Source organism: Microchirus variegatus, assembly GCF_963457635.1.
Source record: "Microchirus variegatus genome assembly, chromosome: 13".
Taxonomy (NCBI): domain Eukaryota; kingdom Metazoa; phylum Chordata; class Actinopteri; order Pleuronectiformes; family Soleidae; genus Microchirus; species Microchirus variegatus.
The window spans coordinates 16811690-16824095 of NC_139814.1; positions in this window are offsets into that span (position 1 = coordinate 16811690).

Here is a 12406-nt window from a genome sequence, read left to right on the forward strand (position 1 = left end):
GTAGTATTGAGATGGAAGTATTTTTATTTCGGTCTATATGACACACACACACACACGCACACATTTATTTTGGTCTATATGACACAAACACACACGCGCGCGCGCACACACACGCACAGAGCAGACGAGGAAGCTGGAACTGTTGAACCATATCACTGTGACAGGTATTATGACAGATGACTGTATCATCTGAGAGAGGAAATCCTTTTATCTTCTCTCTCTCTCTCTGTGTGTCTCTCACTGGTTTGTGTCAGTGTCTTTGTATTGGGGTCAAAAGGTGACATTGCAAAGGTTGTGGCAGAAAATAAAACAACACATTCTTACACTGACACGACAAATCTAAGATAGACAGATAGATAATATATATCAGGTATTTCAATCTGTTGAAACAAGGGCAAAATTCGTACGCGTCATTGAGAGAAACTATCCAACTGTTGATATTAGAGGGCAAATGTTTATTGTCTTTTTTTTATAACCTTGTGGATCTTTGCTTTATACCAACCAGCATGCAGACATTCTTGCTGGAGAACAGGCTGCTCTGCTGAATGTCCTCCCCTCTCCGTCTGTGATGTGTTGCCTGCTGACAGATTTGTCCACTGGTGAAAAAGCAGCCAGGAGGCTGTTCATACACCCGTGACAGTCCCCAGATTCTCCGAGTGCCTCGCATGGACGCTCAGAGGCTTCGGAATGGTCGCCCCAGACACTGTTGCTCACAGTTACATCTCACTCAAATCACATAAAGATGCTGCTCACCAAAGGACGCCCTGCTATTTATACGAGGCTATATGTAACTTTTGAATTGAATGGCTTGATGTACGAGCAGAATGCGACCGGGCTGATGACTGTAAATTTGTGCTAACCTTTGGAGCCATAAAAATGATACACGGCACGGACAAAACCAGCAGTTTTTTTTCCCTAAGAAGTGCTGAGTATGATTATTCCACCGTGGACACGAGCAGATATCACAAACCTTTTGTACAGATTTTCTTCTTCTGTCTTTCTGTCCCTCATCTGTTTTTCCTCCTCGGTTCTGCAGCTTAGCATTATGCTGTTATTCCAGATGGCTTGGTGCTACATGAATAACAGACAGGAAGAATACTTCACTGAAAATATGTCAGCATGCGGACATCATTATGGCAGCCTAGATCATTTAAGCTCCCCTAAAATTACCTCCAGGCCTCACAGAGCAAAATAATAAATGTGTGTGTGTGCGTGTGTGAAGGCTCACATGTATATGCTTCTGCATTCTGCATGGAACTCAGATTTCAAACACATGTCTGCCTGTTTCTCCCAATTCTTTGAAACAAATCATATGTTTGCGGGCAACAATTACCTCCACATCAGGGTTTGAGAGCCGGACTTTGTCGAGAGAAATAGATAAATTAGAAAGAAAACAAAACAAACTGAGACAGAGTCTCCAGGGTCGCGACAGACCACACGAGTGAAATATATGTTTTACATTCCTCTTCTGCTCACACTTTTATATCACTCAGATTGGTGGAGGGGAGTTAGCCTCCATGTGGGGCTCAGTCTCTCCCTAAATCTGTCTCCGGTGGGTCCTGAAAGTGCCCCTGTGCCAAATGAGCAGTGTAAAGCATGCCCCAAGGCATGGCCCACAACGACACCCAAACAGCATAGCTGTCAGCCCATGAGCCAGCGCACTAAAACATGAGTGCAGCCGAACTGTTGGGTTTTATAGCCTACAACTCCTAGTCACAAGCCCTCTAATGCCCTGTTTAACAAGCTGAAAATCCTCCATTTATTCCCACTCCATCTCCCTTTAGGAGCTCCTCTATTACCCTTCACAAACAAAGACCGACTGAAATACACTCCATGTAGCGCATAGATGCCTGCATAAACGGTGTTAATGTGTGGGCGAGGTGTTGTGGATGCGTGTGTGGGCACCGTTGCATGCATGTAGTGTGTTTTTGAATGACTTTATAATTCCTGAACAGCACTTAGCTCATAAACGGGCAACATAAGGCCAGTTTAATCCAGGCTGCAATATCCTTTAATGCAAAAAGGTACACAAATGACCTTTGAGGTGGAAAGTAACGAAATACATTTACTCAAGTTACTGTATTGAATACTTTTTTTGTGTATTTTGTATTTTTTAAGTACAATTTAAAATCAGGATTTTGTATTTTACTTGAGTACGTATTGACTCAAGTATTGTACTTAGTTACTGTATAAATCCTATCCGTTACTGAGTAAAAATAAAAATTCAGCCCAATGAAGACCTACAGGGGGAAAATATACACCAGAACCAGACCAATGATGATGTGATTAGCACCAGCACTGGTGCGTGAACATAGAGAGTGCACGCCAAAAGTGATGTAATATCCTGTGTCGCTCCGGGCGCATGAGCTCCAAAATAGTTTGGGATTTCTGACCCCTTGTCATATTTCTACTACCCTCACACCCCACGCAAAGTAACTAAGTAACTTTTACTTAAAGTACATTTCAAATGAACTACTTTTTACTTCTAATTGAGTACATTTTCAGATGACTACTTTTACTTCTACTTGAGTAATATTTCATGAAAGTATTGGTACTTTTACTTGAGTACAATATTTTAGTCGTTTTTCCACCTAAATCACTAAACAGAAAGGCAACACCATGAATTAATTTTATTCAGCTTGAGCTGTACACGTTTTAAAAGGTCCAAAGGTCATGTTAAACCATTTACCTGATGAAAACACAGCTTGACCTTTAACCCTTTATCACCGAGGGTTGTGCAGACGACACGTTTGCGACAGTTTGTTCTCGCGGAATCAGCATTTTTTATCACCTGAGAGTTGGAAAAAGAATGAAACTGTGTACATAGTTTCCATATTTTTGGACAGTGAGACAAAGACTCCAACAAATGTCATTTTAAATATGTGTTATACTGTTTCAAATTTCTAATTTAACATGCAAAATCTGGTGTTCATGTATGCAACTACAGTATGTTTTTTTTTAGTAGTTTTTCTTCGTTATAAATCAATAATACACTATTTTAACATGCAGTAAATTGTAAATAACTGCTGGCAGACAGTTATTCTGGAAAAATGGGGAAACGCACAAAATCCAGACAGACATTTTGAGGCTTTGGTGTTAATTTGAGGTCGTCAGGAAGTGCAGATTATAGATTTTTTTATTTTTTAAATGTCGCAATCTCTGTATTCAGATTCATTAAAACTTGTTATGCACGTTGCTCCTAAAGATGGATTCAGTTAAAATGGAATTGGATGTGAACGACCCTTTGCTAACTTCATCTCTCATCGTGGCGCACTAAAAACGAACAAAAACATCTATTGTTAATGACACGATGATTGAGCAACTTTTTCGAAAGGTTGGACGTGTTTCTGAACAGGCCGAGTGCATTAAATACAGTAAACTGTGCATGAGGACACACTGTTGGGGTTAAAGCAGGAGAAGAGGGAAGTGAGTGTGTGGGGGGGGGGGGATAAGAGAAAGACGAGATAGCACTGAGAGGTCTGCTGAGGATAGGGGTCACTCACTCTCGCTCGCTCTCTGCTCTCCGTTCATGGACACAACAGATTGGATGAAGTCTTCATCGGCGTTACACTCCACCAGTCACAGCTCGGTGAAACCAGCACCGTGTCCCCAGCATTCCCTCCTCTCCGCCCCCCCCTTTCCACCAACAGTGTCACTCACAGAGGCTGAAGAGACTCAGGGAGTGCTTGATCGTGGCTATTAGCTATGGGGATCAGTTGCTTTAAACACAAGAGGAGGGCCATGTTTTTACAGCCTATCATGTAACGACTGCAAACGACTACCTTTGAAGTTGTGTCTCTATTTGCCTGAGGTATGTCTCATTCAGCACAAACGCCTCAATTACCTTGGCCTTGTGAACCAAAAAAAATATATCCTATTATTGTTTTATGTTCATCATAGGTTTCAAAGAGCTCTTTCCACTTCATTTCACTTTACAAGACATACTGTGGGGTCCCGGTTTACCATCGCTGGGAGAAGAAATTAAGTCAATCTCGAACGCACGACACAACAAAACAATGAAAGCCCTGTGTTAAGCAGATCTGGCTCGCCCGAGATGTTATATTTTCCAATGAGGTTTTGTTTGCTTGTTTGTTCAGGCCTCTTTTTTCTCCGCGCTGAAACACAGGCCGTGAGTGGAAACATACAAACGGCACTGTCGGTTGGAGCGGGGAGCAGGTTTTGGAAGCCAAATTGTTTTTTTCCCCCTCATAACGCCATCTGTTTTCTCCTTCTCGAGCATGGCAAATCAGGGGTCATCATCATTAATATGCGTGTTTGCTCAAGTCCTGCTCCTCCATAAGCCACGACTCCCGATCCATTTAAGTGAATTTATGTGAATGAATTAACACTTGTGAAGTGAACTCCAAACTTTCCTTTTTGAGTTTCGAAAGGCGCTCAAAGGGGAAAAGTATCATCATGCAGATTTGAAGCTGAAAACTAAAAGATGGCCCAAATGGGAGTTTTAAAAGTCCAATTCCCCGTAGGTGTGTGGCAATCTTTGAATGCCTCACCATAATGTTTCAGGATGAGCCGCAACCCAAAAACACAGACCGGAGTAGTCAAGCAAACCTTCACCAATACACCTCCAGAATGTTTTCTTTGTGCATGTGTTTATGACTTTGGGAAGACATGTTTATGTTCGACACCGTGACGGGACCAAAACCCTCATGAGTGCTATGATGTGGACAGGAAACTCTGAATCTCTCTCCCCTCACAAACCTCATACACATTTTCCCTCTCCTCGCCCAGTTCTCTAAAAAAAACAGCTTTGACACGATCCGCGCCGAGTCGCCGGTAACTCGAGAGCAGCGCTGCTCGAACGCGGAGTCGCCCGCGGAATCCCATGGCTGTGAAAGAGAGCCAGTCAGGGAACCAGTCCACACTGAAGTGGGTGGAAATCATTGGGATGGATGGTGGAGGGGGGCCCCACACAGGACCCACTTGGCCTGGGCCCCTGGCATGATAGACCCAAGCCATCTGGATAAGGGGCGAAGGAGACTGACAAGGGGAGCCCAGTGTTTGGGTTTTTGTGCCACAGCAAAGAGGGGCATTCACCACACATCCGTTAAAGTGCAGAGTGAGTGGACTAGGGTTTTTTTTTTTTTTTTTTTTTTAATGGTGCTGGTGGTCAGAAGTTATAGCGCGAGCATGCATGTACACCCGCAAGAAATCCTTCTCTCTTCTTATGGTCGCACAAGTGCAGTACGGCTTCTGTAAACATCTGTCAGCCATTGCCTCCATTGTCCACCCCCTCCTCCCCAGACCCCAGCAATTCACTCTGCTCTTTGACCTTCAGCCGAAGAAAGAGCAACTGTGACTTTTTTCGACCAATAGACTTCAATTCTTTGACGACAAAAGGCCAAGTCTGTTAATGGATACACTTGTGTTATCAAAAGAGCAAATACTTGACTGGCTAATGCTTCATAGTCCAGGAAAGAGTACATTAGTGACTAATGCAGAATGTAGGTGGAAAGCCCCTCAGGTTATGTTAAAAAAAAACATCTTCTAACTCATTTTAAACTATGCCAAATAGCAGTTAAAATACTTTTTAACTACATATGGCAGCGAGGCAATGCCAGCTATTACATAAACAGGTATATTGTTTTTATAAATGAGGATGCCCTTTATTCCAGATTAGTTAGCAATTTCTGCTGAACTAATGAGATTAGTCTGTGGTTTAGAGCAGCGCTTTTGTGGAGACCCACTTTTGAATTATGAAGAGATATACTGTGTGTTTGACAAGTGACTCATATTTTATAAATGACTTGATATGATGGCAGATATAAATCTTAAGTGAATGTATTTCGTGACCCCCAAAGTTCTGACCCAATTTCTGGGAATAACTGATTCAGACAATTAAATCCCTGATATAATTAGCCACACTCATCTCACTCATTCTGCCTCTCAAAGGTCCCAGAACCAGTGCCATGGACCAGAGGACACAGACCAGAGTCCTCATCAGCTATTTCACTGCAGCCCCTTCTCTCTTGGGGCCTCAGGTTTCCCCTCCAGCCCCACTCTGTTTCCAAAAGCAGCCCCTGTAGGTCCCTCCTCCCTCCCCACATCAATTACAGCCTTTCCCCTGTAGTGCAAACCCCTCCTTCTGTGACCCCGGGGGGTTACAGAGTCAGAGAGGTCAGAGGTCGTTCTCCCCACAGCTACCCCAGGCATCTCTCAGAAGTTTCCGGCCTTGTGTCTGAAACCCTGCAGCCCTGCAGGGGCAGCACCCACACGACCCTCAGGCTCCCTTTCTCCCCCCGCTTTTCGCCAACAATGGTCTGATCCTGTCTGTCCTGTCTGTCAGGCTAATTGTTTGTCCTCCAAGAATTTGAATTTTCATCTGCATTTTCATATGCATTCATGATCTGTGATGCTATTGGCTCGCCTTTGCCTGCTCAGTCATCTCTACAAAATACTCTACTATTGTTAGTCAATCATTGCTGTGATGCCACTAAATTTTGTCGGTTTCTACCAATATAGTCTTTGTTGAAACATTAAAGGGCCACTTCAACCAAATCATTATTTTTTTTACTGATTTACAGAGATAAATGTGTTTTTGATCAGCAGACAGCTGCAGTCAAAGTCACTTCCTTTAACCCTTTAAGGTACTCCTCAACCATTTGGTAGACCACACTTTAATTCACTATATCTCATTGAAAAATGCATCAACCTGAACTCACTAACACTAAATGAATGTGACTTGTTCTTAATGTTATACTTATGAATAAATGATATGACATAATATATATGAATTATGCAAACCAGGTTTATTATGAACATACATCTCAACCGTTTAGTAGAGGCCTGTATCTAAAATACTTTAGGGTCTAATTAAAAAAATTATATATAAAATGCAAATAAATAATTTTTCTTTTGCTTTTTTCTTGGTGCGTAACTTAAAGGGTTAAAGAAAATAAAAGCCCTACACTTCTCAAAAAATGATTATGTTGTGTATTCTTCACTTGACCAAGAAGGGAAAAAAGGGTGAAACGGCCCTTTAAGCTAAATGTGTTTGTCTGCTTGTCACTATTGAGAATATCTATCAAATTCAGTGTGTTTGTAGATCAAAAATACACCCCATGTCACATTTATACGACATATTTACTTCATCAGAGTGATTAACTGATGTCTTATTTTGAAAGGGTGACCATAAAATTTAATGGCCAATGGAATAAAAAAAGGCTTTATAGACATCAGATTCCTGGAAAAAAAATGTCCTGTTGAGTAAAATAGTGACTGTATGCATGTAATAGCAACCTTTATTTACCTTAAACCTTTTAACATGCATTATTCATTTTTACCATAGACACCAGAGAAGATGTAGAGCAAGCGTTTGAAATCAATTGCTCCGACTCAGCTGTAAATCGTGAGGATGTAACACTGAACCTGCGTTTAAACAGCGCGCCGATGACTCAGGTTCGCTTAGTTGACCGTGGAGTTTTGACGTGGTGCTCGGCCTCAAGCGAAGCGCGACTGTATTTCTGTCATAGGAGCCAGACCTCGCACTGTCAATACCAGACACATTATCTCTAATGGGAGAGGCTGAGGGTGGAGGGAAGAGGAGACAGGGGATGAGAGGGAGGAAGAGAGAGAGAGAGAGAGAGAGAGACGCACACAGAGAGATTAGAGAGACGGTATCTCTATTGATTAACTGGAAGAGGACCTCCACTCCACCCTCTCCTGCCCAGACACACGGGGTAATAAGGACCACTCTTTTGCACTGCCACCCCCCCTCCATCTCCTCTCCTCTTCCCTCACCCCCAGCTAGAAAGCCTTTTAATCAGTTCCCGGGGGGATACATAGATATGATATGGGAGAAAGAAAAAAAAAAGAGGGGGAAGAAAGAGGGAGAAAAGGGAGACAGGGTGAGAGGAGTCCATTAGTGAAGTAGACACAATAGCTACAGGAACAGAGTGGACATGGGGAGGTTTCCTCTGGGCACAGAGGGAGAAAAGAGAAAAGGCAGTGATAAGCCTGAAAACATACACATCCTGTGTGTTTGTATATGTGTAATATACGTCTTTATCACTGCACATGAGGAGTATTTTAACATCCTTGCAGCACTATGATGGTGTGTGACAGAGCGTGTGTGTGTCTGTGTGTGTGTGTGTGTGTGTGTGTGTGTGTGTGTGTTTGTGTGTGTGTGTGTGTGTGTGTGTGTGTGTGTGTGTGTGTGTGTGTGTGTGTGTGTGTGTGTGTTGACCACTTCTGGGCTGATACAGTTCCAAAGTTACCAGGTCACATCATACAGAGCTGTTTTTTCTGCTTGGCCAGAGCCATTTTCCCCCCCTCTGTTTATGTAGGGCCGTTCTGTTTTCTTTTCCAAAGGAGAAGGCTGCCAATCTCAGCAAGCCAGACCGACTTTATCAAGGCAGTCATCTCAGGCTCTGACATCAAATCCATGACTGCTTCTCAGACTGAGAGAGCGAGAGAAAAAGAGTCAAATCTGTCAGCGCCTGCCTCTCTCTCTCTCTCTCCCTCCCCTCTGCTGGCCTCTCAGTCTCTGGATTTGATATGAATGGTGAGAGAGAAGTGAAACAGGGAGGAGAGAGTGAAGAAGAGATGTAAAAGCTGTTTGAGATTAAAGCAGCTTTGATTATCTTTTAAAAATCTGAACGAGATGTCACCGGTCGTCATCATGTCTCCACTCAGACAGAGGGTTGTGAGGAGCTTCAGTGTTTCAATTAGTGAACAGTGAATGCGGTGCAAGTCAGGCCTTGTGATTCACCAAGCTTAGACCGTGGCGCCCCCTTGTGGCCAAATGCTTCAGCACTTTTAACCAACCTTACAACCTTGCAAATACATGTCAGGGTTCTATATTTTACATGACGTCATATGTTAATAAATACTGTAGTGGTTTGAAACTGTCAATATAATCAAGCCTTAAAAACCAAAAACTGCATTTAAGGAGACAATAAAACGTAAAAAAACAAAACTTAAATGTCGGTATATTTCGTCATTATTTCAACTCTGATGTAAAATTACTTCAATATGCCTCCACTGCGGGGCGCCACCGAGTCTGCCAGGGCTGCAACCATCATTCTTCTTTTTAATGGTGATTTGTGCTCTGTGATTGGTCACTCCGGGCTGTTAAAGCTGGCGCGCTGAACCAATAGCAGGCCAGGACTGGAATACCTGCGTGTGATTGGCTAAGAGCAGGTGTCAATCAAGCAGCGATGGGTTCTGGAGGAAGAAAGCGGCCAGTCTGTTGTTTTTCTCTCTAGAGGACAGAGCTCCGCTATAGTTAACGCCGTGTACACACACACACACACACACACACACACACACACACACACACACACACACACACACACACACACACACACACACATTGATAATATTTGAATTAAATATTAATACAATTTATATTGTGTACACACATGTAATTCATATTTCTCTACTTAAATCAACGTAAAATCTAAAAAGAAAGTGTTTTTAAAAAGTGTATGTTGAATTATAATAAACCGTCATGTTCTTGCTTTTATGTATCAAAAGCCAAAGTATGGGGAAATAAAAGTATACTAATAGTAATACTAATAATTATAATACTACTACTACTAATATAGCAAATAAAAATAATATATTTATCTTCAATGGATGTAAAATTGTTATTAGTATATTATATATATTATAATAATATTATTGGAGTAGGAAATCAAAAAACAATTACCTCAATGATGATATTTCTAAATAGCATTTTACGTTCATTAAAAACAACTGACTAACTTGTCATTTTAAAATATTTCCAGTTGTGTAAATACTTTTTTTTTAAAGCAAAGAAAACTAATGTAATTATAGGCTATTTATTTTATAATAAATAGTTTTATTAGAAGGTGTTTACAATTTATTCTGAACTAACATAAATTAATGTATTCTCAATAGACAAATTTGCCAATCATTGCATAGATAATTTTTTTTTCTCTCACTAAAATTCAGTTAAATACAATACTAGAAAAAGGGCCAGTTACATATGTCTTTATTTATTCAAATGTCATTTTGAAGCACATTTTATGCTTATTCACCATTGAGTTGTCTGTTTAATTAAAGGTTACCAATAAGTGGGTCAAATGAATTATGAGTCAGTGGCAAACTAGAGAAAAGTGAAATACGACTCATATAATTTAGAAAGTAGTTAAATAAGAATAGGAAAAATAATACAAATAAAAATATATAGTAATAATAATAATAATAATAATAATAATAAATAAACACAAATAAATAAGTGCTGTTTTCTATGAATGACGTGAACTCATTACATGTGAAATGTGGCCGAAATAAAATAAAAATAAACCGATTAAAGGCGAGTTTATTGTGTTTTCGTCGCTGGAAACACAGAGAACGAGAACAAAATAGTCCCACGGAAATCGCCTCCAGTTCCAGTTCCCCCTCCAAGATTTCCCATGAGCCTTTGCGCGGCCCCGAATGTGTGTGTGCGCACGCGCAGACGCCTCCTGCACGTCTCGCGTAACTGGACCAATCAGCTTCGTCCTCGCGGGAGAGTGAGGGGCTGATTTAAGAGATCTCCCCCAATAAATCTGTCACAACTTCACAAAGTTGATTTAAACGTGTTTCACGTCGTTATGAAAATACTTGCGGATTAATCAAAGGACTGCGCGCGCGCTGGCGTCACATCAGCTGGAGCAGATTACTCTTCACAGCTTTGTTAACGCGACTGATGGGATTCCTCTTTCTTTTTTCTCTCTTTCTCTTTTTCTCCCTCTCCTCGAACCACCAAGTAGATCCATGAAGCGGATTCTGTGATGTCTCTGTAAACATTACTAAGACTTAGACTGCAATTATACACTTGTTTACTGTGTTGTCAGTGGAACATTTGTGCTGCTGCTGGTGTGTAACAGTGTTACAGCTGCTTCCTGCAAGAACTGTGGTGTGTGTGTGTGCGTGCGTGCGTGCGTGTGTGTGTGTGTGTGTGTGTGTGTGTGTGTGTGTGTGTGTGTGTGTGTGTGTGTGTGTGTGTGTGTGTGTGTGTGTGTGTGTGTGTGTGCTGCAGCCAAGTGACAGATGCTGAGACTCCTGTACCAACACCACCACCACTGTCTGTCTGTGTGTCTGTCTGCCTGTCTCTCTCATCTGTACTTGTTGTATTAGATATAGATTTAAAGTGGATATTTCTCAGGTAAAATAGCATCCTACGTTGACAACGTGGTGTTATGTCTATTGCTATTTAACAGCAAAACGCAAAAAAATGACTCTTTCTTTCTTGTTAAACATATATTATGAAGTTTATTCCCTGTTATACTTGTTATGCTATGGTCATAAATGTCAATATAAGTGAAATATTTTCAGAATATTTTTTATTTCTTTATAAATATATTTGCATTTCGTCTATATCTTATTGTATTTTATGATTCAAGGTCTATCTATCTATCTATCTATCTATCTATCTATCTATCTATCTATCTATCTATCTATCTATCTATCTATCTATCTATCTATCTATCTATCTATCTATCTATCTATCTATCTATCTAATCTATTGTTGTTACCATAATTCGACACCAGATGTCGCAATTGAGTCAGGTTGCAAACTAAATACTCACATTCCATGTGGGTTGTTGTTTTTTTAACTTAATGCCCTGTAGGTGGTTATTGTAGATTTATAATTATCTGAGCAATAGCCTCACCTTATCCAATAAAGGTTAAAAAAAAACAACAAAAAAAACGTATGACCAGTGTTTGTGTGTCATTCTCCTCTGTGCGTTTACAGTGTCTTCTGAGCCTGTTCTTGTGCTTTAACTCAAGCCTTTAAACATCACCGATGGAAGTCTACACAGGCCTTGGATGATTAGATATCAGCAACTGATGGTCAGTGTGGGGAGAGACACTGTGTGCAATGCATGCATGTTGTAATAAAGTTATCTTTATTATTATTATTAGGGAAAATCAAAGCACAGCTAGCAGCAACTAAAATACATAGAAATAGACACAAACAACATTTACAATGACAGTGACAAGACAAGTCGTAACAGAAACTACTCCTTCAGAGCCATAATGGCAGTAACAACAAAATAATTCTTAAGTCCACCCTGAATCCATCTGCCATAGGATGACTTGGGTCAGCAAGAACTGACCTGACCTTCTTTAAAACCCTGTACATGTGAGCAAGATCATGCGACGCCATATAAACTGGTCCTGTTCTCCTGGTTCAAGAGACCATAGCAACAGATTAAAGTGAAGTTTTTTTTTAATCTTGGAACTTCCTTCAAGGATTTTTGGTCATGTTTGTTTGTCTACAGGAGGGATTCTGATTACATTTTCTGGAACTGTAGATTATGGTCTAAGTAAAATATGATCAGATTATCCACCAAAATCTGATCATAAGCACCCTTGATTGTATTGACACTGCATGTGGGAGGCCTTGGTTCAGCGATGCACACTAAAGTTGTTT